Here is a 15561-nt window from a genome sequence, read left to right on the forward strand (position 1 = left end):
CTCTTCTCAATTTATAATTAAGGTAAGTTCATGCTAACGTGAGCTAACTTGGCTCCGTTGACTTCTATGTTAAGTATCTAGAAAGCTAGCTGGATTTGCTGATGTGTGTGGTGGTCGACGATTTAACTTTTAAAAAGACATTAACTGGAATTACGTTATACATTGACTGTTGAAACAAGCGTTTGAATCTATGAATTAGCTGCACAGAAGGTAATGTCAGCTTGCTATCTAACTAATGCTATTTCAGAGCTGCCAACTCTCACGCATTGATCGTGAAACTCACATGATTTACACTTTTCTTCCCTCAAGCCATACATCAATTTCTTCATGCATTGGAAAAACTAATGTAGCCTATAACTGATAGCGTTGACTCTGCGCGATTACACTCCCAACTGATGCAACATCGGCAGATGCTGTGACAGGAAATCAAGCGAACCCGCTCTCGCGCAGTGAGTGGCAGTGACAGTTTGTGATCGGGTAACGTAGCTGGTAAGGTTTTGCGATTTAGAAATGTATAATCCGAAGCACAGCCTTGTTCTGTTGGGAATGTGCACAGGGCTGCTGAAGTTGACGTGTGGATTTTTGGTGTTTTCAATTAGTTTCGTTCAGGTATCTAACTTATACAGTCCCAAACGGGTTATATATATATATATTTTAAATTGTCACCTACTGCATGAGTTTTATGTTTCCGTTGACATAGCCTAAAAACATTTCCACCATAAATTGATGCGGAAAAGGCAGGGCCCCCACAACCCCCACCTAATTAATTGGCTCGTCCATTGCTAAGGGAAAACCTACACTCTTGCTTATTATGAACTTTAATATTCCATACATTCTCTAGAATTAAAAGAAATACAGTCTCTGGTGTGACACATAGATTCTGTGGGGGAAGACTCAATACATGGTTAGGTTTGGTCAAAATTAAGGCTATCATGTCTGGAGGTATCTTGATCACACTGATCTGACCATGATTATTGACTTTTCATCTACACATACATCTTGCTCAGGGACACAATGGTGGATGGGTAACAATGAGGGATTGAACCCAGGTCTCTCACACCAAAGGCATAGTCTTATCCATTGCCCCATCACCCCCATGAACTATTAAAACAAAAGCTACAGCAAATGTCTGGAGGGATGAAACTTGAAAATGAGCCTTAGAGAAAAATGTTTCTTCCTCTCCTGTGTGTTTTGGCTGAAGATTAGTTTGCTCTGTTTTTGAGGATGTTGAGGACAACCAGGCACGGAGCAGACAATCCTGGGAAACTAGAAGAGAGAATAAGAAATACCTGGAGGATGTTGGAGTAAGAATCGAAGGTGTGGATGCATTTCATTACCTTGGGAACAAACCACATTCCCCAGCAATTTGATTTGACCTCTTGCCCTTAGTATATGTGAGCTACCCACCCAGCATACACACTTACTTAAGTCCTGTTTGAAAGAAAAAGTGGAGCATAGAGCCTCCAAATGTTTTTTGTGGAAACCTCTGAGGTTTCCTCTGAAGTGGCACACAACTCTGGGATGGGGGTTTTATCCCATATCATCTAACAGAAATAATCTTTTTTGGATCTGTGTGTAATGCATGTTGCAGCAAATTTAAAAAGGAACAAAGGCTGGGGTTGAAGCAGCAGGCCAGCAGGGAGAGAGACTCCCAGAAAGGCAGCCCTATTATGACCTCCAGGAAGCCCAACCCAGATGGGCAGGTGTAAGCAGGAGACCCTCCCAAACAAGTAAGCCAAGAAAACCATCAGAAACAAAAGCAGCATAACCAGAGTCAGTTTCTTCATTAGCTGCAAAATGGGTCTGTTCTTGCTCCACTACAGGAACCTTGAACACTGACTGAGGTTTCTGACTCATCTGCTAATTTAGCAGCATCTGAAACCGTGCTTTTATTTCTGTTCATTTATGTAGGTAACCACACGCTCGGGCAGGGTATTTTTAAACAGTTCAAGCAAGATAAGTTCCTGCATCTTCAAAAGGTGTTTTCCTGAGAGGCAGTACACCAGCGGTTAAAATGAGCAACTAATTATGTATGGGGTTTCTCTTTCCTGATTGATCTGAACCACTGCCGATATCCTTCCGGTACCGACTCTTATGCCTTAACGAACTACCACAATCAGTAACACACAAAAAACACCTTAGCAGACCCACTTACCCCGGGGGTAACTACATCAGAAAAACCAGATCTATCTACCGGTGCCTTTGCACTCTCCATTGAGCCAGGCAGAAACCTTTCCTCCAATTAGGCCTTTAATGTTGCCAACAACTCATCTTTATTTAACTTTTTAGGAAGTTCGACACTATAGTATTCCACCACTTTCCAAAGCTGAATTTTACAAATCCTCACTTGGACACTGAACAAAGTTGTCAATGGTATCCATTTTTACAATTTTTCACCACTACCCAACAGGCTAACAAGATGCTTTAAAGATTGAGCCCGTCCCTCTGGCTAAATGCCTAACCAATACTGACTGGCTCACTCAACCCTAGACTTCATGCAGGTTTGTGGCAGGATAAATTAAGCACAATGCCCAGTAACCTGGTAAACTTTCAGCATGCTGAAAATCACCTGGCAGTCACGGAATTGCACCCAATCAATTGCTCTAACCACTTGCTGCACAAAAACAATAAACTAAAACGTTAAAAGCTCAATGGAGACAACCCTGCTTATACCTATCAGGTATATGGGTTCCACCTCTTTTCCCAGCCCTTACCCGTTACTGGCATCATTTTTATCTTCCCAGTCTAATAAAGCAGCCCGCTTACTGGAATACAAGTAGACCAGCAATATAACAACAGCCTATTAATCCCTAACAATACCAGGGGAAAATGAAATCTGTGTGAAACATTACTTTAAAGAAAAGGTTAAATTCACACTCGGGAGGCGGACGTGCTAACGAGGAGGCTAAAACCTGTGGGCACTAGCAGTGCGTCTCTTAAGGTGTCGGGGAGCGAAGTTTAATATCAAGCCATCTGGCTTCCGTTACACAAAGTAATGAAGTAAACTCAATAATATCTCACTGGAAACTCATCTAAAATGTCAATAAAATAAATCATATAAACATAAATCACAATTCTGTGTGAAGTTTAGAAAGAATGAAAAACTGGCAGATCAGTCAGTTTCCCTTCTTCCTACTCATCTCGCTGCTGCCGTTATTCACTGCCTACAGGTAACCTCGAGCAGAGTAAGGAGCAGCTTGTTTGTCTCCATCTACAAGAATTTACCCGGATTTTAAGGTACGTGACAAACTAAGCTAAACAGTTAGACTAGAAACAGACAGCTTTCGTTTTGGCTTGCTTGTAACAATTCGTTATTAACCGAGCTAGCATGCTGTGCTTGAGTCAAACACAGCGAGAGACTGTGGACAGCAGATTTATTTAGATAAGCCGACACAGAGCAGGCAGAGGCTACAGCGTGATGATAAATACCAAGGTTTTTAGACCCGGGGCCCGTTTAATGCCGCTTTTCGGTGCCCATCCCTAAATAACATAATTTTTCTTATTCATTGCAGCTCAGGCAGTGTTTTGCGATTTTTATATCGCAGGGATGATGAAAATACGAGTAATTGGTCAGCACTAACTTACAGAAACAAAGTTTCTACAAAATAACCCAAATAACCTGGATATGCATGTAACCATAAGGGAGAAAAAAAGTTGGCAAAAGAGAGCGAAACAGAGATATACTTAAGTGAGAGGGCAGTAAGAGAATTCAAGAGTTCTGGCAAGAATGTGAGGCTGATAAAAACTGCAAATGAGTGACATAGGCACAGAGAGAGAGGGCAAGAGTGAGAGCAAGGGGGCGAGAGTTACAGGCCCCAAGGCAGCATGTGCAAATTTTAAATGGCAATTTCACTAGCAAGGACACATCAACAGATATGTTCTAATGGTTTATTGATGAAACAAGAAGATTTTGTGCGAGGCTTGGACTCGCTGTCCAGCTTTGGTTTGCTACTGCTTTGTGGGGAAGCTTCGGTGGCGAATCCGCCCTAGCACCTGGGCACAAAGGAAAAGCTCCCAGTTATTTGAAAGTAGACTGAGTGGATATGAGATCTTTGATGAGAGCAGAGGTTTATGAGGTCTGAACGAATGTACCAGTGGTATGCTTGGGAGAGCCAGTGGCCCACGCTCTGTATTAAGTGCTCGGGAATGCGATTTGTTAGTGGCTCTGATACTGAAGGAGAGACTGGAGTTATGGACGGGAGAAATGCCTGGCAAGTAGAGTACTTGTCGAAAATGATTAAAAAATGAATCAAAATTGAGTAGCCACTTGAGCCACGAAGAGACAAAGACATCTGTTATGGTTATGCGCTGGGATTTCCAGGATTGCAAGCAGTTTGCAAGGGTCTCGAAAGAGTTAGTTAGAGACTGACAGCAAGTCTGCTGTAAGAGGAAGGCTGGTGTTGACAGAACTGTGGGCATGACACACTGACATGATAGCATCGAAAAGGTTTTCTGTATTGTCTGTTGTGTAGAAAGGAATTCCATTATCTTTTAATGTTTTTTGCAGAGTGGCTACAGTGCATTAGGAAATTTAGAATTGTGGAGGCGACGAGGCTTCTTATGCTGGGTCTGCTAATGTCGGTTGAAGGAAGATGTTGGAAATGATCTTCGTAAGTGCATCCAAATAATTCAACACCAACATTTATCTAGCGATATAGAGTCTATTCTGAAGATCAGGTAAGTGGATGGATGGAATCGACTGTTTACCGAATGGTAGCTTAGCGGGCTCAAGGCGATGTTGCTTGGTCTCAGTTCTGGAGCAGAATACATGACTGGTTGATCCTACGTTGCTTTCCCCAGCTTTAAAAAAACACTGTAAAGATTTGTTTACATCGCTGAAGTAGCAAGAACAGATTTGGAAAATGGCTCAGTGTTTACTTTCTTTTAAAGCACTTCCTTTAATTCATACAAGTCTATTTTGCATGTAGGATATAACATCTTCTTCACCTTTTAAAGATGAGTCAGTGCCATGGTAATGTCAAATTCTAATAGATGAACTAACACTTAAGTTTTATTTTACAGCTATCTGTAAAGATGATGCTTATTTCAGAGGTGGAGGATAAGGCTTGGGATTTATTACCATAAACATGGGCACTGCAGTTTAAGCAAGGCAGTTGCTGTTAAAAGTCCCCTGAAGTGCACTATTTCCTCCAGGTTGAGTAACATTTGCGGAAAAATACAGTGTCCTGTTGGGTTAGGAAATAACTATGTCTTATCTCTTCTGACCCATTGTTGAAGATTTGTCTACAGTAGAAATTAATGTCCTTGGCTGAGAGCCACAGACAGGGTAAGGAAGAGACTAGAGAGACAAATAAGCGTATCACTCCCTAATCTTTGGAGAGGATTTTTAAACAATAACAAAATTAAAGAAATGGCCAGCCTTAACCTTTAAGGTTGGAGGCAAGGAAAGATTGGTGAGTGTGTAATAGCTTCTAGAGCATAATAATTAGCATTAATAATTATATTTTTATTTATTTATCTATAATTACTTTTTTTTGGTAATTTTAAAGAATAATCTGTAAACTAGAAAAAACTTAGAGGTAGCTGAACAGGTTGTTCAGCTCACTGGTTCTGTATTGTCTTTTACTGTTAATAAAACAACATTTTACCAGGTCAAAGCAGCGTGCATGTAATAGGTTTGCAAAGTGAAAAAGCCCAAAGTCCAGCCCAAAGGGAGTTCCCATCTCCCACAGAAAACTCTGCTCTGAACTACCTGAAAACAGCTTGTTTGAATTCTAGCCTTTTTTTAATCCGTTACCAGGCTACGTCACATGGTAACACTCGTCATAACGCTCGCCAAGCGGCTAGTCCGACACGCCCACAAAAACACCGGTGGATAAACACTGAGCTGCAGCACACCTCTCCTCTCCCTTCCAAACGCTAGCTACCCTCCAGGCAGTCAGTGGGCATAGAGTTGTTACTGTGATGTAGAGACAGAGCTCAGTTAAAACTTTATGGATGAAAGATACATTTGTTACAGATTAATAACTCACCACTCTGAAACTCTCGCTCCAGTCCATGTTGCCAAGCTGGTCGGCAACATGTACAGCTAAACCGAAGCTGTTTACCAGCTGCTGATCCGCCCTTCTCCGCTTCTGATTGGCTAGTAGTCCTTAACTAGGAACTTCACATGTGCAACTCCCAACAAAGATCTTGTAGAAGTAAGATGCTTCACTCACTAGCTATATAACGGAGTGTTTAACACAGGGTGAAAAGAGGAGCTGCAGCAATGTGCAGTATGACAAAAAATTTGGTGTTTTTTGAAAACAAAACTGTATTACTTACTTTCTTATCTCTTCTATTTTTTTTATTAAATTTTGTTGTGTGCCATCACTGCTGTTATAGTATCTTTTTACTAAACAAACCACTAGGGGTGCCACAAATAATCAACATAGCTGATAAAAATTGATGATGAAATTAGATGCCAACAAAACAAATTTAATTATCGATTAGATTATGATCCCATTGGGCCATAGAGACACAGTCCGCTTACTGGAGTGAAGTGAACAGTAAAGTTAGTATTAACACCTTAACAACCTAAAACCTCCAAAGTGTGGGAGCATTTCTCTCAGCCAAAAAGGTTGTGAACTACATAGTCCACCCAGCCTCACAACAGGAGCTTATGTATCTTTAATTGCTCACATGACTGACTGCTGCTGTGCAACGCAGGTTAAGCTCAAAGCGTTCCCACAGTTCCAACAGTAGTTTGTCTTTTTCAACATATATTCCCTTATTACTCAAAGAAAAGCCATCATGTGCGACCCCTAAATGTCCTCTATTACACAGCTGCAGTTACACAAGTCATACTTTATAATCAATTGGATACATATTTTAATAAAACACCTAGAGAATACTAAGTATTCCACTGATCAACAGGTGGCAACCAAGAAATGCTGCAATAGGCCGAGAAAGGCAGTGAAGAAGAAGACTGCAAACTAGTCCACATGGATGTAAAAGACCACGTGTTTTGGTGAGTAACCCTGAACAGTAACTTGTTTGTTTCAGGAAAATTCCAGAGGGACGCTTTAATTATGTATCTGAAACACTGAAATGACAGCTGTAGCTGCTAAATGTGACACACCTTATTTTTCACAAGCTACTTGATCCAAATGCTCAAGGCCCTGGTTCAAAAAAATATGAAGTTTATCAGCTTAATTATTGATATGATGTGAATGAAAGATTAACTGGGAGAATGAAACTACTGAAACTGCCGTGAATCGATAAGTTAAAGAGAAGAATTGGCACTCTGTTGGAACTACAGACATGGATATCTTAGCATTTGCTGTGTTTTGACTGGTGAGTATTTGTCCAGTGCATCAATAAAGTATAGGGATTTTAAAAAACCCGGACACAAACTGTTTCAGACGTTCCCCTCTGGCAGGAGGCTGCAGTCCATCAGGACTAAAACCTCAGGCCACAAGAACATTTTCTTCCCATCTGTAGCTGGCCTCATCAACAAGGTCCGGGACCCCCGCTGACACTCATGCCCCACTTACCCAGAATAAAATACAAAATAATAAAATAAAAATGTTTACCTTGTCATTTTAATATTTATATATTTTATGTTCATTGTAATGCACCAAGTCCCCGAAACAAAGTCCTTGTGGACTTGCCAATAAAGCTGATTCTGATCTTATTTTCATTATTTTATGTTGTAAATGTCTCTTTGAGGTTTCTGTGTCCAGCCCACAGTGGTGGTTAAGTTGTAGCTTTAGCTGTGTGTGGGGGGATAAAAATCTTAAAACACTGAATTGTAAAGAAAAAACGTATTTAAAATAAATAAACCATTTAAAGTTATAACATAATCCCCCCTCCCGCACTTCTCAAACTAATCAGCAGGGAAGCAACTTTTTTCTGACCTGCTATTTAGACTCACTTCTTCATTCAAACGTCGTTGGCTTTCTCGGTTTAGGTGTAAATATGTAACATTACACCAGCTCTTCTGTTGTATGCTATTCTTGACAGAGAGGCTGCTCAGGACAGTCTGCGGTCTCCGCGGTATCCGGGTGTAGATCAGAGGACTGATAGTAACTTCAACACACGGGTGTTTTATTTCTTGTTTCACATATCCAAAAAGGTTTCACAATGACGGTGGATCCCTGCGGTCACCAACAGGTTTACCTTCAAAGTAGGCCTATAAGGTTTTTAGAACTTTTTGGTTTTGTTTGCCTGGTTTTAAACAGCAGGTCTAACTGGGAAAACCTTTTGAGAAAAAGTTTTGAGTAATAAATATTTATTTATTTATTATTGTTTAAATGTGCGTCAGACTAATTTTGTGTTTCATGTACCACAAGCATCTTACAACATGCCTTGGTATCAACATGTTGTGACATGGTTTATGTTGCAAACACGCTCACGTACCACAGGGTATAATGTAGGCTATGCCGTCAAACTTTCTAATCTATAGTGACACGGTGTGAGTGAAAGCTGCTACCTTCCAATGTGTCAGACAGCATAAAGAGGAAAACCAATAGAGAAGTAGCCTACTGTTCGCACACCGACCATCGACATGCAGCAGCAGCCTCCGCAGCAGAGCCTGGAGCAGGACAAACCCGGTGTGACCGCTCGGCTTCCAGGCGGGATGTCCCCAACGAACCGTCAACTATCCCGCGGACGTGTCCCCGCTCTGCTCCTGATGTGCGTCCAACGATGTGAGCGCTGCGTGTGCGCTCGGCCCTGAAGCTCACGGGCGGTTGGGGAATGCGGAAACACCCACTTTCACAGTGTGAGCTGATGTCATGTCCGATTTACCGTAATACCAGTTTAGGGACCCGAGGCCTCTCTCATTTCTCAGTTTGTTGCCTACCTCTTCAGTTCCTCTCCACCGCATCCTCGCCTCGCGTCCCTCCCACCCGAGATGCGAGCGGAGGAGTCGTGGAAGAGACGCAGGGAGAGAGGAGTCGACGCATTTAACCAAGGGAGACATCCTTTCTTCAGCGCCGTCGTCTTAAAGCGACGTCAGTTGACGTGTGGCACAGCTGCAGCATCTGTCCATGTTCTGTCCAGCCTGCCGCTGTGAGCTCTGTCTGAGCCACAGACCAGCTGTCAGCAGCTGCACACAAAATTCTGGACCCATATAAAATGGCCCCTGTCCCTCAAGCATCCTTTGAAAAATCTTTACAAATAATTGAGCTGTCAACTGTAATAAACTGTAGTGGTGATAAGGGTAGTCACTATTCCACTGTGCTTACCACATTTAAACAAGTAGCCTAATAATAATCTGTGATTTGTGTTTAAGTCTGCACATTTTAACCTTCTTTTCTCAACACACTGTACCCTACAATTACTTTATTATGGGTATCGTGGCCCGGGTCTGGGGTTCAATCCCCCACTGTGACCCATCCCCCATTGTGTCCCTGAGCAAGACACTTAACCCCTAGTTGCTCCAGAGAATCATGCGGCCTCTGACAATTGTGAGTCACTTTGGATAAAAGCATCAGCTAAATGAATAAATGTAAATGTAAAAGTTTGCTTGTAGTTGCATTAGAGAACATTATTTTCTTCATGTTTATTTAAGCATTATTCTTCTATAAGACAACTCTAAAAAGACAACCTTAGTTATCTAACCCCTACATTGAGAAAATGCTTATACTGCATATGTCTATGAAGCTTCTCAGTCATCCAGGTCATAGTTATCCAACGAGGGTTAAAGTCAAGGGCAACTGGACTTGGTTGAAGATACTGGAAGACGTTTCGTCCCTCATCCAAAGGACTTTTTCTGTTCTGACTGACTGGCAGGGAAACTCAGCTATTTAACCTCAGTGGGGTCGTTTGCCAGGGTCATCGATACTGTTGGTTCGTTAGTATCTTAAGATACCAACGATGGTCGTTCAGTCTTGGCCACCGGTAGTCCCAACGACTGTAACGACTGTCGTTACAGCAACCAGGAATACTAACAAAATATTACTATTACTACTTACTAAATATTTCAGGCCCTTTTTGTTAAAAAAAAACAAAACCGCCCAGCCTGTACCAATACAGGCAGACTGAGTATTGTTGCTGTGCCATTGCTGTGGGAGGAAATTACATATTTGGAACACGGGCTCCGTTTGGCTCGGTAGAATGGAGCCATTGGTAGAAAAAGCAGTTCAAAAGAGAGCGTTCAGAACAGGAGGAAATCTGAGGCTTTTGCTCGCAGTCATACTTGCCTTCAGGGTGCTGCTCTCTGTGGCTCCAAGGGGGAATACACTGTCTTCCAATTTCTTAGCTGTGTCAGTTTTAGTCCAAGCCTGGCATCATGCATTACATGATGTAATTACATGACATTTATTCATTTAGCTGACTGAGCAAACTGAGGTTTGGCAAAAAGGGGAGATTGAAAATCGGTCTGTAGCTCTCATAATCCTCCGGGTCAGTACTAGGTTTCTTTAGGGCCAGGGTGATTGAAGCCATTTTTAAACTGGTGGGAATATAGCCAGATTGAAGAGATGCATTAATGATTTGAGTCAGCGTGTCCAAATTTCACCAAATGCGACACTGCACTCCCTTGGGTTTGCAGCAACACACCCGCCACGTGTGAGGTAGAGTGGACAAACGGTACAATCACACACACACAGATTCCTGCCTTTATATGAGAGATGTGTTTAGCATTTCTTTGGATTGAATCAAAGCTCTTCTATTCTAGTCTATTTAATTCAGTTTTATTTATATAGCGCCAATTCATACCAAAGTTACCCTATTGCACTTTTCATAAAGAGCAGGTCTAGATCGTACTCTTTGTGATTTGGTCTGACTTTGTCAGGCTACACCAAAGAGCATGACTAGTTAGATGCAGACAGCTCGTACACTGTTAGCTTGAATATTTACATTATGGCAGAAAGCAGGAGTAGATTTTAAGCACAACATACTGTATGCAGCTATTTATTATTTTGGGGTGGCTGTGGCTCAGGAGATAGAGCGGGCTGCCAGTTAATCGGAAGGACAGTGGTTCAATCGCCGGTTCTTCCAGGCTGCATGTCGAAGTGCCCTTGGGCAAGATACTGAACCCCGCATTGCCCCACTTAGGCTCAGTGAGTGAATGCAGATGTAGTGTAAAAGCGCTTTGAGTGGTCAAAAAGACTAGAAAGGCGCTATACAAATATGGAGCATTTACATTATTAAACATATTAGCATTGACTCCGAAACCGGATCCTGCTGCACCAACACGATCTCATCCCAGGGCGTCAAATTGCGACGCTGGAATGAACAGCCTGGCTGCACTATGCACTAAATTTTTATCTGTAAATATGAGCTGCTAGCACTATTTGAAAGCCATACTACAAGGCTTCAGCCATTATTCTGCTCTGAACAGAGTCATGTGGAGGCGTGACTGCGGTAGGATAACAAAGCACTAGCAGACCTGGGACCAGCTGACCGTCTACCTCTTAACAGATCATGAATGCATAAAATAATAAATAAATAATTAGCGCAATCAATGTATCCAAATGTAACAGAGTTAAAGTAGGCTAATGATTTTTAAAAGTATGATGCAATAAACCTACTCTGACAAGTACAATTTACTCAAAAGTTACTTGAGTACATGTGATTCATTACTACCCGCCTTTGATTTTGAGAAACTGAATTTGAATTTGGTTTTTGAAAATTATTTGGATAGTAGACCCCTTTCAAGTATAAACTAAACTTAGATCAGGCCGATATTGAAAGCTGTTCTGTATTCGGGCTATAATACCTTTTCCTAAATAATAAAATAGATGAGGCTATAGTCTCAACAACTGAACAAACGATTGCACATCAATAAATATTTGCTGCTAGAAGGTCTCAGTCAGTCCCCAACCGGTGGAGGCAGATGGCCGCCCACCCTGAGCCATGGTTCTGCTCGAGGTTTCTGCCTCTTAAAAGGAAGTTTTTCCTTGCCTCTGTCGCCTAGTGCTGCTCTTGGTGGGAACTGTTGGGCTTCTGTAAATAACATCACAGAGTACGGTCTAGACCTGATCTTTTATGAAAAGCGCTGTGAGATAACTGTTGTTGTGATTTGGCACTATATAAATAAAATTGAATTGAATTGAACACTACAGACTTGAAAAGCCATCAGCGAACACATTTTCAGAACCCTTCTTGTGGCGGATCTCTAGGTTGTAGTCTTGCACTATTAGGGCCCATCGCATGAGTAGCTGGTTATGATTGTACATGCGAGATAAAAACACAAGGGGATTATGGTTGGTATAGGTCGCTAGGCAGAGAGCTCGAGCCAACATGTACCTCAAAATGTTGCAAGGCCAACAGCAAAGCAAGGTTTTTTTTCTCTATAATAGAGTAATTGAGCTGGTGCTTGTAAAACATCCTAGACAAATGGCACACAGGATGGTCCACCCCCTCATGATCCTCCAGAAGTAGGACAGCGCCAGCCCCAATGGCACTGGCATCAACCTCTAACCTGAATATGGCGGTGCACAGCAGAGCGATCGTAATGATGTTTCATCACTTTAAGTAAGCAGCTGTGCAGGACTGAAACCTAGTGATTCCTCTACAGCTTCACGAGCGGCAAACAATGCGAAGGGAACCCCCTCATCCCAATCTGTCCCATTCTCTTCACAAAATTTTCAAAGCATGGACTTTAACGTCTGATGCCAACGTTCTAATGCACCCTGCAACTCAGGATGATAAGCAGACGAAACAAAATGCTACACGTTCAATGTTTTGAACACTTGTTTAAATAGGTTGGACTGGAAGTATGTACCTCTGTTAGACCAGACTACCCACGGTAGAGCAAATGTAGAAAAGAACTTAATCAGTGCTTTCACTATGACGCAAGCAGTTATGGTGCGGAGTGGAATGGCTTCTGGAAAACGGGTAGCTGTACACATAACTGTGAATAGGTACTGATTTCCACTCTTAGTACGAGGTAAGGGACCTACACAGTCAATTAAAACACAATGAAAAGGCTCCTCCATCACTGGAATTGGACACAAGGGCACGGGGTGAATAACCTGGTTTGGTTTACCTACCATCTCACATACATGACAACTACGACAAAACCTGGCTACATCTGATTTCATCCCCGGCCAAAAGAATTGCTTGAAGTTGATCCTGTATGTCTTAATGACTCCTAAGTGTCCTGACGTCAATGTCTGTACTTTGTTCTTATTTAACACAACAGTGCGGTCAGGGAGGCACTTTTTAAAGAGAATCTTTAAAGAGAATTAGAGAATCAAAATGAGTCACTTTACAGGCAGCGGCCCACTTGTCAAAAAGACCACTTTTCTCTCTAACCAACTCTACGTATGACTGGTTCTGCATTTTTCTGTGCTCTCTAAACATTTGACGACATGCCTCGGAAACCAGTTCATATACACACAAAATGGCTTAACAACCTAATAATCTAAGCTGTCCTCTAAGGATAATGCTGCAATGGCCGGATCCTTCTTTAACAAAGTTTTATTAAGCCACTTCATAAGATTATGAAGTGGCTTGCTATACATATTAGGTCATCCTTAAGACAAGCATCAAGCAGCTCAAGGGTCAGATTAGCTAAAAAGATGTCTAAGTCAAAACGAGCAGAAGAGATCCCTCCAAAACAGGGATTACTAACTCAAAAACCCAAATGAAAACAAAACCTCTCTATTTTGGGTGTCTCAAACAAAACACAGGGAGCACAGCAACTGGCTTATCCAGGTAACTTCAGGAGCAACTTCGTGACGTCGGGTGTAACTTCCCAGTTAACCTGTACTACGAAAGGTGGATAGGTGTTTCCCGAGGTCTGTTGCCATGGCAATTTACGCCGCATCTCTAAACTGCTCCAACAGGTTTTGTTCGTGGTTAACTCGAGGTTTTCCTGTATACGCGGACTACACACCACATCTTTACTCAGTGTTATAATAATAATAATAATTATAATAATAATAATAATAATAATCCTTATTTGTAGAGCACTTTTCAAAAACAAGTTACAAAGTGCTTTAACAAGTGTGAAGACAATAATACCCAAGAGACAATAATACAAAAAACAATACAAGATAAAAGCATGAAAACATTGAAAAGACTAAAATACAGATAAATATAAAATTAGTAAAATAGAATAAAATAAAAGGGATAAAATAAAGTCAAATAAGATCGGGAAAGGCTCTACTATAAAAGTATGTTTTAAGAAGGGACTTAAAAGAGTTCACTGACTCAGCCGACCTGATTTCCTCGGGCAGGCTGTTCCAGAGCCTCGGGGCCCTGACAGCAAACGCTCTGTCCCCTTTAGTTTTCAGTCGAGACTCTGGAACAGACAGCAGACCTCTGCCCGAGGATCTCAAGGTACGTGCTGGTGTGTATGGGTATAAAAGGTCAGAAATATAACAAGGCGAGAGGCCATGAAGAGCTTTAAAAGTGATCAATAGAATTTTAAAGTCAATTCTAAAACATACTGGGAGCCAGTGTAATGAAGTTAAAATAGGAGTAATGTGGTCATATTTCTTTGTTCTGGTTAAAAGCCTGGCAGCTGAGTTCTGGACAGTCTGGAGTCGATCAATAGATTTTTGGGTTAAACAGGTGAAAAGGCTGTTGCAATAATCCAGGCGTGATGAGATGAAGGCGTGTAAAATGGTCTTGGTGTCCTTAAAAGTTAACATAGATCGAATTTTAGCTATATTTCTAAGTTGATAAAAACGTGATTGAACAAGCTTTGTGGTGTGCTGCTCGAAATTTAAATTACTATCAAACCAAACACCAAGGTTCTTTGCCACAAGCTTAATGTGATTTACTAGCAAACCAGCAGATGGCAGTATTTGATTTGCCATCTGCTGGGACCCGATGACCAGGATTCAGCTGGAGGAAATTATTTGACATCCATTTTTTAACTTCACAAAGGCAGTCGGTAAGTGAACTCAGCATTCCAGGGTCTGTGGATCTGACGGGCAAGTATATTTGTGTGTCATCAGCATAAATATGAAAAGAAATGCCATGTTTATGGATAATATGTCCAAGGGGAAGCAGATACAAGGAAAACAAAATGGGTCCTAAGACCGACCCCTGAGGCACACCATATTTAACTGGACAGAACGAGGAGACATAGTTGTTTACAGACACACAAAACTTCCTATTTGACAGGTAGGATGAAAACCATTCTAGGGCAGTACCAGAGATCCCCACCCAGTGCCTCAGTCTGTCTAACATGATGTTGTGATCAATGGTGTCAAAAGCAGGAGTACAAGGACTGAGCACATGCCTTCATCACCAGACATTAAAAGGTCATTGGTGACTTTAAGCAGGGCAGTCTCAGTGCTGTGGTACTTCCTAAAACCAGACCAACAAATAATTTGTTATTTTCCAGTACAGTGAGCAGCTGTTTGGACACAATTCTTTCTAGAATCTTTGCAATAAAAGGCAGTTTTGAAGTTGGTCTAAAATTATGTGGGAGGGAGGGATCTAAACCAGGTTTCTTTAAAAGTGGATTCACGCAAGCCGTTTTAAAATAATCAGGGACACAACCAGTAGATAGGGAGCTGTTGAAAACAGAGATCAAATGGGGGCCAACAGAATCCATTACTTTCAGTAAAACTTTGTAGGTATTACATCAAGTGGGCTGGAGGACACTCTCATTTGTGATACTGTTTTTAAAAGCTCAGACAAGTCAATGGG

At 41.6% G+C, this 15561-nt stretch overlaps 1 protein-coding gene across 2 annotated transcripts in view; it reads right to left on the reverse strand.

Moving 5' to 3' along the window:
* Positions 1–8700, reverse strand: part of si:dkey-240h12.4 (death-associated protein kinase 2) — a 28708-nt gene extending 20008 nt beyond the window's left edge. Inside the window, exon 1 of one of the 2 annotated variants that reach the window (XM_038724876.1) lies at positions 8503–8700. The gene's annotated coding sequence lies outside the window, so the exon portion shown is untranslated. Of the gene's footprint in view, positions 1–8487 lie in introns of both variants that reach the window. The other variant, XM_038724875.1, reaches the window with a different exon arrangement.
* Positions 8701–15561: the final 6861 nt, after the last annotated feature.

Source organism: Micropterus salmoides, unplaced genomic scaffold, assembly GCF_014851395.1.
Source record: "Micropterus salmoides isolate LMB-PRFRI ecotype aquatic unplaced genomic scaffold, ASM1485139v1 Ms_hic_scaffold_17, whole genome shotgun sequence".
Taxonomy (NCBI): domain Eukaryota; kingdom Metazoa; phylum Chordata; class Actinopteri; order Centrarchiformes; family Centrarchidae; genus Micropterus; species Micropterus salmoides.